We start from the raw sequence: 18,245 nt of genomic DNA, 5'->3' as shown, positions 1-18,245 counted from the left end.
GCCCTCGGCGCCGGCTCCGCCCCCCGCTCCCCGCCGCGCGCACGCCGGGGGCGACGCCGTGACGTAGGACGTGCGCGGGCGCCGAGCCGAGCTCCGCTCTCAGTCCGAGGACGACCCCGAGCGCCAGCCGGGGCGGGGGCGGGGAGGGGGTGCCCCACGGGGCTGCGGGGCCTCGGGCGGGGGCGGAGGGCTCGGGACGGAGATCTCCGCCGGGCCCGCTGGGATCGGGCGTTCTAACGCATTCCGGCCGGTCCACCAGCCCTGGGTGTGCATTAGGAAACCGGGGTCCCCTGTTTCAGTGAAGCACTTTCGGTGACAGCAGAGGCCAGCCCAAATGTCCGAAGTGAAGGTGGTTATTGCACTGGTTGGTTCCGACAGTAAAGGCATTTGAAAGCCTTTTTACGGTGCATGCGATAGACTTACTCCTGCATCCATGGTGCACGGTTAGACCTAGAAACGTGTACCTGCGACGAGCATATGTGGAAATGCACTTCCGAGGACCAGGATAACTCAAGACTGCAATTCTATTCAGACGGAACATAAAGGTTAATAAGGAAAACTAGAGTTCTTGAACACGGGTCCTGTAATAAGGCGTGAGCGGTTCGTTTTTTGGTGCTTTACTAGGAGAACTCAAGGATGTCAACCTTAAAAATAAAATTGCCACTTACCTTGCCAGGGAAAATGAGTTTATTCGGGAATAGCAGAGGTGTTGCAGCTCGAGACTGCAAATTCCCAGGCACAATAGGCAAGTCCAGAGAACAAAGGAGGGGAGTGTTACTTTATAGAGAAAAAGGAGGAAGCTGGGAGGGGCAGTTATGAGCGAAAGTCCATTCGAGGACAGCCAAGGTGGCTTCTCATTGGCTGAGAGTAGTGATCTTTCGTTGGCTGGGCTGTTGTTGGGCCAGGAGAAAACCTTCCTCCTGCCTCTGTGGTCAAATGTGCTTTTTTTATTTTTATTTTTTTAATTACATTTTTTAAAATATATTTTTATTAATTTCAGGGAAAGAGGGATAGAAACATCAGTGATGAGAGAGCATTATTGATCGGCTGCCTCCTCCATGCCCCACAGTAGGGATCAAGCCTGTAACCCAGGCATGAGCCCTGACTGGGAATTGAACCATGACCTCCTGGTTCACAGGTCGGCACTCAAACCACCCAGACACATGGCCGGGAAGGACAAGGTAACTTCTTCCTGCTGGAGTCTGCAGATGTCAGTGAGTATGGTACATGAGAGCTCCCCCTTCAGAGCTTCCCCACCCCGATTTTAATGAGGTTTCCTTTATTCGTTTTTACAGGGGATGGAGAGAGTGGGTAGGGCCTGGCTAGCCTAGTGCCGGGTGGGGGCAGGGGGGGCACAGGCTAGACTCCAAAATCAAGTCCAGCTGCAGCCAATTCTCAACTGAGGGGGCTTAGGCATCTCTCAGGACCCCTGACTGTTTCCTCGTGTGTGAGATGGAGAAGAGGAGACACACACAGGTAGAGAGCCCAGTGTAGAGCCCGGGACGTGGTCAGCATGCCATCAGTGTTAGCTTCTCTTATTCAGGAGTTGTGTGACATTTGAACATGACAGAGAAGCTCAGTGATCCAGAGCATAAATTAACCACAGGGGAAAGTGTTGCAACAGGCCAGTCACCTGCTTCAGGTTGCTGTCTGAGGGAAAGGAAAAACCTGTCTTTGCGGTCAGCCAGTGAACAAGCAAGCCCTTGACCCTGCCTGAGGGCCAACCGCCAGCTCCAGTATCAAAGGGCCACTAGTTGACAAGTAAGTAAAAGTGAAGACTCCTGGGACATCCTCGGATGGGCCATGAGTCACCCACCATCAGCAGGCTGGCCGGGTTGTTCTCATGGTGGCAAAGCTCTGTGCACAGGGCTTTTCCAACCTCTGCACCATGTTTACCAAGGTCCCTTTGGCCCAAAGCAAGTCGCAAAGGGACACATGACCCACCCTGTGGCCATCTTTGACTGGCCCTCATTTAGTATTACAGTATTTAACTCAGGGACTGCCCTTCAGTCGGAGCTGTCTCATCCTCTCCCCAGCAGCAGTAGAAGAGATGTGATGTGACCAGGCCCTACATGCTGGTGGCTTGTTACACCTCACCAGAGTCTGCTCTAAAGCTAATGCGCCTGCTGAGGTGAGGTGCTGATAGCTTAGATCAGGTGGTAACATGGAAGTGGAAAGAGTTAGGGTGTTTTTGGAAACAGACTCAATAAGACGTAGTGATAGACTGGGTGAAGGGGTGTAGAGAGGGAAGGATCAAGACTCGCCCAGCATTCTGGCTGCATGTGTAGGAAGTGACATAACAAGGTGGGAGAAGAGTGAGAGACGACTGGGGAGAAGCAGGGAGACCCTTCTGGCTGTGCTGAGTTTGTGATGCCCATCAGTATCCGATGGCTGTGTTAGGAAGAGAGCGGAATGTGAATGATTGGTGTCCAGGGAAGAGAAAGATGCTGGCAACGCACACTTGAGAGCCATGAAAACAGAAGCAATCACCTACATAGGAGAGAGGAAAGAGGAGAACTTGGACCCAGACCTGGAGAACACCAACCATTAGAGCGGAACACATGGGGAGCGAGCAGAAGAGACCAAGAGAACCCAGGAAGGTGCAAAGGGCCCAACGGGAAGGGGTGTTTCAAGAAGAAAAGATAAGTCAGTAAAATGATAGAAGTCTAAATAAAGTGAAGACAGACAATCTATTGGATGTGGCAACGCAGAGGTCATGGTGACTTTGATAAATCCTGTGGAGTGCTGGGGACAGGATTGACTGAAAGAGCAAACACTCCCCATCATATATTGTGAGGTTAACATAACCGAAGGGAAAAGACATATACTCTCATAAACCTATATAAATCTTTTTAAAAATCCTAAACAGAACATGAAGCAAACCAAATTCAAGTAATACATAAAATGATAACAAGGATATATGACCAGGTTGGATTTACCCAAGAATAGAATTCTGTTTTAACACTTAAAAATCTATGAGTGTGAATCACTGCATCAGGAGATCAAAAAACACCTGTGTAATCATCAGCAGATGCAAAAAAAGTTTTGAAGACCACCCAGCACCACTCATGTTGAGAAAAGCAAGCTCTTAGGAAACCAGGAATAGAAGGGAACTTCCTAACCTGATCAAGGGTGCCTATAAACACCTACAGCAAACACCACACCAATGGTGAAATGTTAGGAACATCCCCTTGACATCGGGAACAGAAGAAGTATGTTCAGCATTGCAATGGAGCCTAAACAACAGAGCACCAACAGCAACGGGATAAAATGTACCAAGATTGGGAGGGGAAAAAGAAAAAGTCACAGGTAATAGGATTACATATGCAGAAAATTAAAAGTAATCTAGAGCTAATTTGTTAGATTTAATAAAAATCTAGCAAGATGACTGAGTATAAAATCAACACACACACACACACACACACACACACACACACCCCTACACATCAAGAACAAACAACATGTAATTTAGAAAAATGATCCTGTTTACAATAGCAACAAAAGCATGAGTTAGGAAGAATACATCTAACAAAAGAAGTGTATGATCATTAAGGAGAAAATATTTTTTTTAAATGACTGAGAGAGCAGGAGAATGTAGAGGCACGGTATTTGAATAGATAAAAAGGCCTCAGGGCCACAGATGTCATCTCTCCCTAAAATTACCTAAAGAGTCGATGGAATTCTGACCAACATTCCAACAGGAATTTTTATTCAAGTTGACTGGTTCTGAAATATATAACAGGAAGGCAAATGGCCTAGAAGAGCCAAGACACCCCTAAGGAAAAAGAGGGCATGGGACTTGCACCCGCAAAAATCAAGACAAACTTTTAGTTGTAGTAAGTCAAGCCATTTGTTATTGGCTCAAGGATGGACACACTGACTAACGACACAGCAGAAAGGCCAGAAACAGACCACACATTTTTCTATATGTGACAGATGAGGCACTGCAGACCAGTAGGGAAAGGAACCGCTTCAGTATGTGATAGCAGGACACTTGTTTCTCCATTTGGAGGGAAAATGGAATTAGGTGTGTACCCTGCTCAGGACTCAGTCCAGATGAACTAAGGAAGACAAAACTTTTAAACTTTTAAAATATTGGTGAATATCTTTATGACCTTGGGGAAGGAAGATTTCTTAAGGGACAAAAAGTGCTAACCACATGAGGTAAGACTGATAAATTTGATTACATTAAACTTAAGAACATCTGTTCATTATAAGATGTATTAAAGTAAAAGTTCACACAACAAATAGGGAGAAGATGTTGGCAATCCATACGACTTTCAGAGGATTTGTATCTAGGATATGTGAAGAACTATGTATCAGGTTAGAAAAGGCAAACAAGTTAATGGAAAATGGACAAAAGACTCAAACAGCAGAGGAAACACAAATGGCCAATAAGCACATGAAAAGATGTTCAACCTCATCAGTAAGGGGAAATGCAGGTGTGGATCGCAGTACCACTATTTTACACCCGGTAGTGGGTTGGTAAAATTTAAAAGACTGACGGTATCAAGTGTTGGAGAGGTTGTGGGTCAGCAGAATCCTTAAACGTTGCCAGTGGGAGCGGCTTCATTTGCAACCACTTTGGAAAACACTTGTCTCAAAATTGAATATGTGTGTACCTCACTAGAGAGAGATCCTAAACACGCACCTGGGGAAAAGACTTCCGCGTGTGATCAGGAGACAGACAGCAGCCGTGTGCAATGGCCGTGTTCCCAATATCCAACTACCCATTTACTGGGGAAAGAGGAAACGCGTCGGGCTAAATCCACGCACTGTACACATTATGAAATGGTGACTGACAGTCAGTGACTCAACTGTGGCAACGCCCAACAAGGGTGAGTCTTGGAAATAAAATTTTGGCTGAAACACAAGCCATTTGGTAGAGCCTAGAAACAAGGAAAAGTAAGCACAAGAAAGTAGGCACACATACACCTACAACATATGTATTTATTATTATGTCTACATATATAGTTTATTGTGTGTACACATGCACTAGTATATATGTACACATACATATACAGACATCTGCACACATAATGCATTCACAAGTAAGGGAGTGATCAGCAGTTTCAGGGGGAGACCTCCTCCAGCAGGCAGACAGTGGGGGACTGGGTGGGGGAAGAGCCTGCAGACCAAAGTTACTGAAGACAGCCTCAGTCCTGAGCAGGCAGAGGTCACATGTGATGCTTCGTAAGTTACGTATATTTACATATAACCTTTCGGTAAGTCAAGTAGCATAGTACATATATTTTAAAAAGTAAATTTTAAAAGAAGAAGAAAGATTGGCAAGACAAACATCAGGCAGGGGGAAGTCCCCCTTGATAAGTTGTCAAGACTGGTAACACTGTAGTCTTGGCATAAGAACTAAACAGTGTGCGGGAACATGGGGGTTTGGCTCACTGAGCAGATGGGCTGTTTGCCGTCTCGAGCTGGTTGGCCAAAGCCCTGTGCTCCACATTCTCCTCATCCAAGACCCAGAGAGACTCCGTAAGGCCTCGTGCACCGGTGCGTGCTCAGGGAGGGGGCTTATTTGGGTGGCAGAACGCCCCAGAGAGATGGCCTCCGAACCACTGCCTAGGGCAGTGATGGCGAACCTTTTGAGCTCGGCGTGTCAGCATTTTGAAAAACCATAACTTAACTCTGGTGCCGTGTCACATACAGAAATTTTTTGATATTTGCAACCATAGTAAAACAAAGACTTATATTTTTGATATTTATTTTATATATTTAAATGCCATGTAACAAAGAAAAATCAACCAAAAAAATGAGTTCGCGTGTCACCTCTGACATGTGTGTCATAGGTTCGCCATCACTGGCCTAGGGCCTGGCATCCCCCTACCCCCTGTGCCTCTGAGGCCTGTGTGCCCGGTGCTCCTGGGGGTCCCGTGATCCTCCCAGCACCCCTCCAGGAGCCCCACTCTGCTCAAGGCAAGCAGTGGAGGGAACTGGAGCACGTGAGAGAAGCAAGTCTCTTCTCGGGGGAAGGTTCAAGTGACAAAAAAGTCTCGGGGAAGAATCTCATGTTTGTCATTGTCCCCTAGGGGGTACTGGCCGGGGAGAACTCATCAGTGAGGGTGTGGGGTCACTGCAGCCCATTTGGATCCAGGCCAGGACACAGCGTGGGGGGAGGGGGGACGGAGAACATGAGGGCCTGGAGGGGGTCCGGGTGGCTGAGCTGGCGCAGGCCCAGAGCAGGTCCCAGACTCCCTTATGTCCAGGGTCCAGGACCTCAGGAAAACCCAGGCACACATTCCAGAAGGATGAGAGCATCATAGTCTATGCGGGTTTGTCTGAATGGCAGACATGCATAAGCCCAGCTCGTCTTGCTTTCTAGAATTCCACTTCTATTTTTGGTGGAATATAAAAGCTTCGACTATTTCCCAAAATGGAAGAACATATTTTTTCCTTGACTGCCTTATAGTATCTTGGTTGCCCATTCAGTCTGTGGGTGCGGGGTGAGGCCCCCTGTCCCGGTTCCCGGAGCAGGAGCTGGCTGAGTGCACCACGACGGCTTTCCCGAGCCCAACGTGTATTTCATTTCGGTGTTTCATGATCAGCATTTAATCCATATTCCACAGGCGGCTTTGCAGGAGGGCAGCAGGCATGCCCACCATCCTGTAACGGGGTGCCAGGGCAGCTTCTCGGCGAGGATTCCAGGCCTCAGGTCACAGCCTGTCCCCCAGGAGGAAGGGAGAAGAGGAGGGGGAACTGGGACAGTCCGCCCTCTCACTGCATTGCCCTAAGCACGTGGGTGGCGGGCACTGGGCACTCATGTTATGAGTGGAGATAGTTTAACAGGCTGTTTCAAGAAACTCTCAGCACCCATCAGGCTGGTAAGTGTAAGTGAAGGTGCCCAGCTTGGCTCACTCCCATTAGCGTGTCAGCCTCCATCACAACCGGTTGATTGACGGAAGGATCTGAGCTTAGTTATTTAAAAAAACCTTTCTAGAAAGTAACAGAAACTTGCTAACATCCTATCTAATAAAGAGGGAATATGCTAATTGACCCTCATGCCATCACAAAGATGGTGGCGCCCATAGCCAATAAGGAGGGAATATGCTAATTGACTGCCCCACCCTCAAAGATGGTGGCGCCCACAGCCAATAAGGAGGGAATATGCTAATTGACTGCCTTGCCCTCAAAGATGGCAGCGCCCACAGCCAATAAGGAGGGAATATGCTAATTGACTGCCATGCCCTCAAAGATGGAGGTGCCCACAGCCACAAGATGGCTAGCAGGGGAGGGCAGTTGTGGGCAATCAGGCCAACAGAGGAGGGCAGTTGGGGGGGACCAGGCCGGCAGGGGAGGGCAGTTGGGGGGGACCAGGCCTGCAGGGGAGGGCAGTTGGGGGCGACTGGGTCAGCAGGGGAGTGGTTAGGCATTGATCAGGCGGGCAGGGGAGTGGTTAGGTGGTGATCAGGCTGGCAGGCAGAAGCGGTTAGGGGCAATCAGGCAGGCAGACAGGTGAGCAATTGGGAGCCAGCAGTCCCAGATTGTGAGAGGGATGTCCGACTGCCAGGTTAGACCCGATCCCTGTGGCAGTCGGACATCCCCTGAGGGGTCCCAGATTGGAGAGGGTGCGGGTTGGGCTGAGGGACACCCCCTTCCAGTGCACAAATTTTGCTCACCAGGCCTCTAGAGTTAAAATAACAGATAGTTCATGTTTCACCCAAAAAAGAGCCTGAAGCAAGTTTACCAGAGAGGCTTCCCCCACCTCTGTTTCTCAGCAATGTCTGATGGGCATCATACCCCAGCCCATCAGACCCTCTAATCCACTTAGAGGCCTGATGCACAAAATTTGTGCACTCAGGGTGGGGGGTTCCTCAGCCCGGCCTGCACCCTCTTGCAGTCCTGCAGTAGGACATCCTTAGCACTGCCGTGGAGGCGGGAGAGGCTTCCGCCACCACTGCTGTACTTGCCAACTGTGAGCCCAGCTCAAGGCTTTTGGCCAAGAGGCGCTCCCCCTGTGGGAATGCACTGAACAACTTCCCCCTGGTGGTCAGTGCGCATAATAGTGACCAATCATTCTGCTGTTCAGTTGATTTGCATATTAGCCTTTTATTATATAGGACTAGGGGCCCAGTGCACGAATTCGTGCACCTTGAAGGACTGTGGTGGGCACAGGGGCGGGTCTCAGCCCATCCTCTGCACTCCCACCTGGCCCATCCTGCCACGGCCCCCCAGTCCCCTATCTGCTGACAGCCCCGCTCCTACTGCCGCCACTCCCACACACTGAAGGCACTGGCCCTGCTCACACATGCTGACAGCGTGGAGTGATTGGGGCTGGCGCCATAAGCGGGTGTGAGCGGAGGTGCCGGAAGCCGGTCCATCCTTGCTGCTTGACACAGTCGCTGCAGGGAAGAAACATCTGCCCAGTGTATGTTTCAAGGGACCTGACGTATATGGCATACTATTCTTAATATGTTTGCTCACCTTCTTGGCGCTATGTGTTTTAACCAAGGTCGCCTCTCCGAGAAAGGTTGTTTCCCCAGGTAGGGATTTTTCCCTGAAGTTAGGGAGGGGATAAAACCCCTTAACTAAGTGCCAGGCAGGTAGTTAATCACTTTAACTACAAACAGTCACGATTAAGCTACATAATCTTTACTCCCTGGAATGGAGATAAGAAACGTCCTAACCTTTGGAATAGAAATTGACAGGATTAAAATCAACTGGTATAAATACAGATGTAACAAGACAATAAACAACAGAACTTGGCTGGAGATCCTGGCTAGAGATCCTGGCTAGGCTGCTGATCAACTGAACGCTGTCTCCGTGTCATTCCTTCTTCGCTGACTCCGTCCACACCTTTGGGGACCCCTGGACCTGCTGGGGTTGGACCCCAACACAGAGGCTGCTGCCTCGATCGCCCCTCAGGAGCAGGGGGAGGTAGAGAAGCCCTGAGGGGCAATCGAGGCCAGCAGCCACCGCTCACACCCGCTGATGGCGCCAAGCGATCAGGGCCGGCACCAGACACCAGCAGTGGGTGTAAGTGGGGCCGGCATTGGCAGCAGGTGTGAATGCCCGGCAGGACTGCAACGCATGGGAGCAAAGAATTTTCAGTAACCACCAGAGGCTCGTCCCAATGACAGCAACTGGCGCCCCACCTTGGTCTGGCTCACCTGCTCCACCATCCCACCACGGCCAATGCCTGCCATGTTCCACGTACACCCTCTTTTGGTCAGCACACTTCATAGCAACTGGTTATTTGGTTGTTCAGTTGTTCAGTTGTTCTGCCATTCGGTCTATTTGCATATTAGGGTTTTATATAGATTGCATTGGCAGACAGTTTACCTATGGTAAAAAGCAAGTACCTCAGTGGCCTAGCTGGATAACTTGTGACAGATATATACACTGTATAACCAGAATCCTGATCACATTACAGCAGCTACCCTCAGCCCCAGAAAACCCTTTTTTAAGTCAAGCCAAGAGGAAGCCATTCTTGACATCTCTGACCTGTGGTGGGTCTATTTCTGGACTCCATTCTGTCCCCTCACCTGTTGTTCTCGTGGCTGCCTTGATTCCTGCAGCTTCGCAGCCAGCGCTGCTGTCAGTCCCAGAGGCTCTTTGTCAGCTCCGTTGGGGCTCCTCGGGGCCCTTTGTGTCTCCGTCACACTTTTAGAATCAGCTCCTCAATTTCTACAAAAAAAGCCTGCTGGGATTTTGATGAGGGAGGCATTGATCAGGAGGTTATTTTGGGGAGAAAGACGCTAAAAGGTGCTGAGTCTTCCCCCCATGGTCGTGGCACGTATCTCTGTTCATTTACTGCTTTCCTTTCTCTTGGCAGCATTCTTTGGCGTTTTCGGAGTAGAAGTCTTACATCTTACATCTTTTTGTTAAACTCATTCCCACATACCTTATGTTTTTTGCTGCTCCTGTAAACGGTGTTTTTAAATTTAACTTTCCTCTTGTGCCTTGCTAGCATTTATAAGCGAGATTGGTTTTGCATGTTGGTGTACCTTAGCCTTCTCTATGTTCAGTTACTAATTCCACTGCTTTTTGTGGGTTTTGAGGGATTTTCTATATCGACGTCTACAGCTGTGTTGTTCATGAACAGACACAGAGTTCCTCCTCTCCATTCTGTGTGCTCCCTTTTCTTTTTCTTGTCTCATTGCATCGGCCAGGACTGTGACACAGGGTTGCAGATGACACTCTTGCTGTGCCCACATGACTGAGCTAATGGGGGGGTGGAACAGATGGTGCAGGGACCCCAGGAAACCACAAGAGGAAGGTAATACAGGACTTTTCTTTTGGGGTCTGGCTGACGTCTCAATGTTCATTAAAGAGCAAACCCTAGAAGAATATCACATATTGTATAATTCATGAGACGCAGGCCAGCTATATAATATGCAGGCCCAGTGAAAAATGAAAATGTTGGCACCTTGTTCAAAATGCAGGACAAAAGCCCTTTCATTTCTTTCGAAGTCTCTCTCCCGCCCGCCCTCCTTTCTTTCCTCCCTCTCGTCTACTCTTTCTCTGTCATGATCCCTGGGGCATGGGAATATTTACAAGGCAAATGCAGACCCTCATAGGCACCAGGGATCCCACTCTACCACGTAGTATTCCGGTCCACGTGCTCATCTCCACGGCTTCCCACCCTGTGTTCAGGCCTCTGATAGAGCAGAGGTGGCAGTGGTCACTGAGTGCGGGTGGGCGGGTGATGAGAGATGTGGCCACTTTCGAGGCCAGGCTCCAAGCCCAGAACATGCTCCATCTTCAAAACACAAATTCAGCAATGAAATTACTAAACTTTCAAGGCAGTAACCACAGAGCATTAAAATTGCAAGCAGGGTCCTCCTGAGCACAGACACCCCTGAGGATGGGCCCCCCTGGGTGTGGACCTCCCTGAACATGAACCCCGGAAATGCCACCCTGATCAAACACTGACTTCCCTGCATACCTGGGCCAGTTTCCGGCTTGCTCTTCTCTCCCGGGTCTGTCTGTTCGTGCACCTGACCAGGCATGTTGTGCCGAAGGGAGGGCTGGTCCCAACACAGAGCCTTATTTTCAGTGTCTGATGACTATCTTTGAGGGATCATTCAGAAGCTATTTCTTGTGACAAAGATTTATTTATGTACCATTTAGCAGTCCTCAAATTCACTCCATGCCTTTTTCTCCTGTTATAGTCAAAGAAAATCCTACCTGCCTCTCCCTCTGCCTTCCACCTCCTCCATGAGCCGGTCATTCTTCCTTCAGTGGCGGGTGTGGGCCTGCCTCACCGGACAGACACAGGAGTTTCTCTGGCTGTGCCATTGGCAGTGAATTTTTTGGTTCCTTATCGCTTTCTCTTCGATAACTTTTGGAATTGGTGGACTCTACACGTGCACACGCCCCTCCTATAGAGAACAACCAAGTCATTATTCTTAAAAAAAAGGATTTAAAAGGAGGGAGCCACGCACCCAGATGGTTCGGGTGGAGGAGGGGCAGAAGCCGGTGGCAATCCACAAATTGGGGCCCCGTGCATTAATAGCGCCTGGAAATATCTCTGGTTCGTATCTCTGACAAGCAAAGGCTTTGTGGGAAAACCATTTTTATTTCAGGATCTGCCGAGACCGCCCTCCCGTTGGCCCTGCGTTTCCTTTCATTCTGCTGCGGCTCCATTCTGTCCTTCCACGAATAGAAGAAGCCAGAAGGTGCAGGAAGAGAGATAAACGCCGACAAACGGAGCAGCCTCTGCCCCGTGTGTCAGCTCTCAGGCTTTGTCTTCCTTTTTCGCAGAGAGGTGCCTTTCTGTTCTGTTGGCCTCTCACGACTAATGTGAGATCCCGGTTATTGAAGAGATGGGAGTGGGGGACTTAAATCTGGGCTGGGGGGCTTCCTTAACAGCCCCTCGGCGCGTGGGAGCCGGTCCTGCCCGGCCTTGCTGGGTGCGGTGTGGGCTTTTCATGCCCGGTTATGCTAATCCTGCTCGAGCCACTCGGCAGAAAATAGTCTAAAAATACCCTCCCCATCACGGTGGCTCTGGCTCAATAAAACCAGCAGGGCCCTTAGGTTGACGGCATCTGGTTATGGAAGGGCGGGCGCCGACACCACTGTGGTGTGGTGGCTGCTGGGCCCGTAGTCCAGGATGCCAGCGTGGCGGCCGCTACTCCTGCCTCTGCAGCTGCACCTGGAGTCAGGGTTCCCTCGCACCGCCCTCTGCTCCTGGAGTTCCCCCACATGCTCAGCTCTGCAGCAGCGTCCTTTCCCAGAGGCCTGGGCGCTGCCCCACTGGCCAGTTTCAATGCGGCGCCTCCCCCACCTCTCCCAGGGGCTCAGGACCCCCACATTGTCGAGAAGGACTCCCTGGGGCAGGTCCGACAGGTGCCCTTTCCCGCTGACTGAGGGTCCGCTAGGCTCACGGCACTTCCTGAGCACTGTGCCCTCACCATGACCCACTGGCAAGCTGTGAATGAAGAAGGGACAGGCATGGCTCCCCTTCCTGCACTGCCTTCCTGTCAGCCTCGCTGACAGTGACCCTGTAGAATTCTCCTTCCTCCCTGCCCTCACGTTCATCCATTCCTATCCTGGAACCCTAGTCAGGAGGCTCTGCTCACCCTCACCCCCTGGTTTCACCTGCTCGGGAGGGTAGGACGCTGCATAGTGCGTAAGCAGCAGGCACACGACTTAAGAAAGTGGCTTCCAGCCACTCCCTGCGGTTGGGACCCTCCCTGGGGGCCACCCTGAGCTCTGAAGGTTCAGAGGCTAGCTTCTGGGTCAGCTGGCTCCTCACAGCTTCTGTCCAGACGGGGGAGGACCCTCCCCTCTGCACTCCCAAACTGGCAGGCGCTGATGCTCATCCTCCACTCAGGAGCTGTGATGGTTAATTTCACCCGTCAACTTGATATTTGGCTCAGATATTTGGTTCAGCATCTCTCTGGGTCTGTGTTCGAGGGTGTTTCTGGTGAGATTAACATTTACACAGGTAGACAGAGTAAGCAGATTGCCCTCCCCAGACGGTGGGCCTCAACTGATCAGGTGAAGGTTTGAGGATGGCAAAAAGACTGACCTCCCCCAAGTGAGAAAGGACTCTTCTGCCTGCTGGCCTTTGAATGGAGACACTGGCTTTTTCCTGCCTTCAGCTGGAACGAAACCTTCAGCTCTCTTGAGTCTCCAGCCTGCTGACTCAGCCTGCAGGCCCTGACGTGTGTGAGCTTCCATCATCCCGTGAGCTAAGGCCTTATGATAAATCTCTCCCTATGTATACAGCTGTTAGTTCTGTTTCTCTGGAGAGCCCCGAGAATACAGGTGTGCCAGCCAGGAGTTCCATGGAGAGGTGTAGGCAGCAAACCTGAGTTACCACTGCAGCGTGATGAGGTCCCATGGGAGTGGCTGTAGGAGAAGCAAAGGGGTGCACGGATGAGGTCAGGGCAGAGAGAGGGGGCTGCGGGGGTGGCCAGCAGGGGTGCTGTGCTGGGAGCTGCGTCCTCTCCCTGGTCCCCACACAGAGACGCTTCCTGTCCTGTAAGGGCTTGTCCATAGTTTCCAGTTCTTTCCTCTGCAAACAGCACAACCTGAGGACCTGACGCCACTTCCTCTGGACTTGCCAGCAGTGGCTGGCAGGCGGACAGGGCGTGCTCACTCGGAATCCGACAGTGTGGGAACTCCTGCCCGCTCCGTGTGAGTTGAGCTCATCGCTTTAAGATGACAAATTGAGCAAAATTCTACAACCTAACAACTCCTAGAGTGGCCTGTGTCCACCTCGGTCGATGGGCTGTGGCTGCATTAAGGCTCCTGGACACCCGCCTGTTTGGTTATGCTCAAGGCTCTGGCCTATTACCATCCAGGCTGGGGAGCCAAGTTGGCGCCCAAAGCATGTTTCTTTGTTTAATGGACAGTCTCTGGAGGGCTCCAGCTCTCTTCTAGGTTTCCCCCTCCTCGGGGCACCATCTTTGCCAACCATTTTCCTACCACGAGGCCGCTAGTCCCCAAGGACTCACCCACCTGCAGCTCAGAGTGTCCCCTCCTCCACCCACAATCCAGGTCCAGGGTCTCGCCATGGGAGGAACAGCTATCAAAATGCAAACTCCAGTTGTACCCAGTAGGTTCCAGTTGTGTCCAGGGTAGCCTATTTGGAACTGATGACTTGAAGACTTTCAAGAGGAGCTCATAAAATATGAATTTGTGATTGAATGGAGTGAAACAACCATATACCTTAATTAAATTAAGACCAGACTCTACGATAACGTTTCCATAGTGCTTACTATGTGCCAGATGCTAATAGAAGTACATACTTTACATATATTTGCATATTTGATCCTCAACACAACCCACGAGGTTGCCATGATTACGGTTCCCACTCTCGGATAAGTAGATTTAGGTACAGAGATGCCACGCAGCCCTCCACTCAGGCACAAACAGCAAGTGGTCAATTACCATGAAAACCAGCCAACTTAGCTATAAAATGGTAAAATTAAAGGAGTAACCAGGCACCAGCTTTAGGCACCAGATTAGCAAATACTAAAAAGAATGTCATGGGGGGAGGACACTTCGGGGACATGGGCGCTTTTGTCGCTTGTCTCTGTGGGATACTTGAATGTCACCTACCAGAAACCTTAAAAACGAGTCCAAATTCTTAGAATTTGTCCTGAGGATATGAGATATGCCCCCAAATATAAGCACAGCCGTATTTTCACAGCTTTCTGACAAAAGCTAAAATCTGAACAACTTAATTCTTCATGGTCAACAATGAAGAATTAGTCAGTAAATTGTATTTCTTCAAACCACGTCAGTCTACGCAACTCTCCATTTACTGACCTTGAAAACTGCTAGTGATGTCATTGTTAAACGAAAAATCCATAGGACAGATGGTATATTACACACTCATATAGCACAACGTGCAGAGTTATCTGTGCTCAGATAGAGACAGGCATATGAGGCATTTTCTGTGGGATGGTGTTATGAGTGTCTTCTTCTTTTTGTTTATTAATTCTACTGTTTGCCATGAAGATGTGTAGCTCATGCAGCAAGCGTGGAAAAGGTGCCTCCCATGGCGTGAGCAGACTCCGTGTTCCATTTCTTAGGTCTCAGGTCTCTGGAAAACGTGGAACAGCCGACCCTCTGCAGTCTGGATCCTGCCCTGGCTCCTGCTCGGAGCTCTGCCAGCGCGCCGAGCCTTCTGGAAGGAAAGGCCTTGCCAGCTCCCTTTGCTGGAAGAGTCTGCAGTTAATTAGAGGCTCTCCTCTGAGCACACCTGTCTGGAGTCTGGTCGCTCGGCCGCAGGGAGCGCCTGCCGGGCGCTCGGGCATCCTGGGGATGGAATGTGCTGGATGTGCAGGAGCAGGTCATAGCGGGAGCTCTAGCCCAGGACGGAGGGAAAACAGCGAGTGTGAGCTGAGCCTCAACGATGGCTGCTGGGAGGACAATGACCACAACGCAGTGCTGAGAACACAAGCCCAGTGTCTGAGGACGACGCTTCTAGAGAGTTCCAGTCACAGAGCAGAAGCTGGTACCATGAGGTGAACAGAAAACCCAGAAATGCTCAGCAAGATCTCAGGACAAAGAGGTAAAGGAACTCTTACAATTGACTGGGCGTGTGGGGTGGGCTAAATGCTCCAACCAGTAGTCACAACAGTGCTTCATTGGCTCAAACACATGACCAGTGTGGTCCTTGAAAGGGGTTCATCTGCTGGGCAGCAGGGTGAGGGCCGTGGGAGGGCCTGAGTAGCACAGAGGGTCCCTTCCCCACTCAGCCATTCAGGGACCAAGCTGCCATCTTCCAAGGGACTTTGCAGGTCGCTGGGCTGCCTCCCTTCCCACCAGCTGTGGCTGCGAGGAAGAGAGCGGGGAGGCGAGGGCCCCTGGGAGCATCCTGCTCCCACAGTTTGTTGGCTAGAACTTGGTCCCGGGCCACTGGCCACAAGGAGGCTGGGAGTTGCCCCCAGAGCGCGGCCCAGGCAGGATGACGGGGTCTGTGAAGCAGCAGCTGGCATCTGTGTGCATTAACAGTTAACCGTGGAATATGCTGACCCTTGAGAAGTTGCAATGTTTTCTAGAATAAAAAAATGATTAAGGAAAGTTTGTGTGTGGCCGTGACAGGTATAGCTTCATGAGCGGCCCTGTCATTAGACAGGGTGGGTCACTGCCGCTCTGCCACAGAAAGCAAGCAGCAAGGGCACTTCTGGACCCACAAACCTACCATTTATAACATCTTTTCTCCTTTAAAAGAGCAAATGTAAGTAGTATAATTATTTTGTGAGCATAACAGAGAAACAATGATTTTAGAATCACAGTTACTGAAAGTATTTAATTATGTGGTTCTTTACCAAAATTAATGCAAATATCATAAAAATGTGAACTTGATTCCCCGGGGCCGGTGTTGCTCGGTGGTTAGAGCGTCAGCCTGCACACCCTAGGGTTGTGGGTTCGATTCCCAGTCAAGGGCATGTACCTGGGTTGTGGGTTCCCTCCCCACCCCCAGTCGATGTGTCTCTCTCACATCTATGTTTCCCTCTCTCTCTCTCCCCGCCTCCCTTCCATTCTCTCTGAAAAAGGTTTGGAAAAAATATCCTCAGGTTGACTTGAAGATTTTGTTTCTAAAAAGCGCTTTTGTGGCAAACATTGCATATCTTTGAATGGCTTTTAATTTTTAAAACACATTTTCCTGTTTTTCTTCCAATGTGTTTTTTTCTGGTTTCTTTTCTTTCTTTCTTTTTTTTTTTTTTTTTTTTTGATCCCCGTACAACTTTGCTCTGACCACACTTATTTTTCCAAATTCTTTTGTAATTGAATCCTGTATTTTCAGTTTGTACCAAAACTATGTGAAAGCTACCTCGACCAAGAAGTCCCTGGGCTAATGTTCACCAGATGGGCTGCCACATGGCCTTCTCTGCAGGACGCATCGGACTCCCGCCCAGATGGGCAGGACGCTTCCTGAAAATGGACAGGGTGGGGGCAAGACGGTGTGTTATTGCCCCTAGAGCCGCCGACACATAGAAATGAAGAGAAGAAACCGTTCCTCTGTCTAAACTGTTTTCAGGTTGAAGGACATTGGATGGGAAATCCTGATCAGAGGAAAGTACCTTTAGCATCATCATTGATAACTATTTCCACTCAACATATTTTTAATATGGGTAACCCCCCAAATATAAAATTTTTAAGTGCAGCTATTGAATATGGAACTACTTTCCTTGCAAATTATTTCTTACCAAAAGGACATGTCAATCTAGTGATGGGAGTCTATTTTAAGGGCTTACTTTCTCTCCCCAGTGGAATGCGGGGAGTCCACAAGCAGATGGAGAAAGCCGGATCCTGGTTTTACTGTAGCAGGCGGCCAATTCCTCAGGCTGAGGAGTTTTTAAATGTTGAAATGTATTCTGCAGAAGAATCTTAGGCGTTAACTATCCAGCCTCGTGTTGGCCTGTGAAACTTAATCTTCAGCAAAGAAATAAAAGCAACTCTAGGCTTCTATTGTATTGAGCTCCTCTGAGAGTAAAATTATGCAATCACATAATGGAAGTGGCTTCTTTTTTTTTTTTGGTTTTTTTTGTTTTGTTACAGCTTCTGGCTACCAGTCTTCACCACCACCGCTTTGGACACAAAATCAAAAAGACCAGCTGGAATGGAATGATATGCATACCAGCAATATTTCTTACTCTCATCACATTTTGTGCAAAATAAACACCTAATAGTTTAAGAACAACTTTGGATATATTTGGTTTACTTCTAATATGTATGTGGTTAATGTTTGCACTTTATAAGAGTCCATTCTCCCATCTTAAGCTCTGCATGCTGAGCGCCCCCACGAGTGGTGCCCAGAGGGGTGTGGTGTGGGCTCCTGGCTTCCCTCTCCTCCCCACCCCTCCCCCACCTTTCTTCATGCTTACATTTCACTTTAAATATCCTTGCACCCCCATCACCTGCTTTATTAACCTCAAATAATGCCTTTGGGCCGCTGGCCACACAGATGTGGACACGAGCACACTCTTTCTCCTGCCCACCTGCTTGCCCCTCTACGCTCCAAACCCTTGTGAGTGTTAGGATTTATCTATGGTCAGAAATTTATGACCTAACATCCTCACACATTTAGTCACTTTGTTCTGGCCTTCGTCCTGTGGTTAAACGGATTCACAGCTCACTGCTAGTTATTTTGATAATGTTTTAAAATTCATTTTTAGTTGGCTGAAATATACCCGCTAGCGCATAAGAATCCCATCTCCTGAGTGTGGCATGTTGAAAAATGTTTGTAGTTGCCTGTCCCTTAGGACACACATACGGACTATTTCTGCACTTATTTCGTTCTTTGTTGTCTGTTTGTTTTTTCATCA

At 49.5% G+C, this 18,245-nt stretch overlaps 2 long non-coding RNA genes across 2 annotated transcripts; both read left to right on the top strand.

Moving 5' to 3' along the window:
* Positions 1–284: 284 nt before the first annotated feature.
* Positions 285–7,304, top strand: LOC132229974 (uncharacterized). Its single transcript, XR_009451773.1, has 3 exons — positions 285–545; positions 1,001–1,181; positions 4,252–7,304. It is a non-coding gene; the product is annotated as an uncharacterized LOC132229974 (long non-coding RNA).
* Positions 7,305–8,919: 1,615 nt separating this feature from the next.
* On the top strand, positions 8,920–17,612 carry LOC132229973 (uncharacterized). The gene is made up of 3 exons (XR_009451772.1): positions 8,920–15,484; positions 16,724–16,996; positions 17,479–17,612. It is a non-coding gene; the product is annotated as an uncharacterized LOC132229973 (long non-coding RNA).
* The last annotated feature ends 633 nt before the right edge of the window (positions 17,613–18,245 follow it).

Source organism: Myotis daubentonii, chromosome 3, assembly GCF_963259705.1.
Source record: "Myotis daubentonii chromosome 3, mMyoDau2.1, whole genome shotgun sequence".
NCBI classification, from domain to species: domain Eukaryota; kingdom Metazoa; phylum Chordata; class Mammalia; order Chiroptera; family Vespertilionidae; genus Myotis; species Myotis daubentonii.
This window is presented reverse-complemented; position numbering and strand designations above follow the sequence as displayed.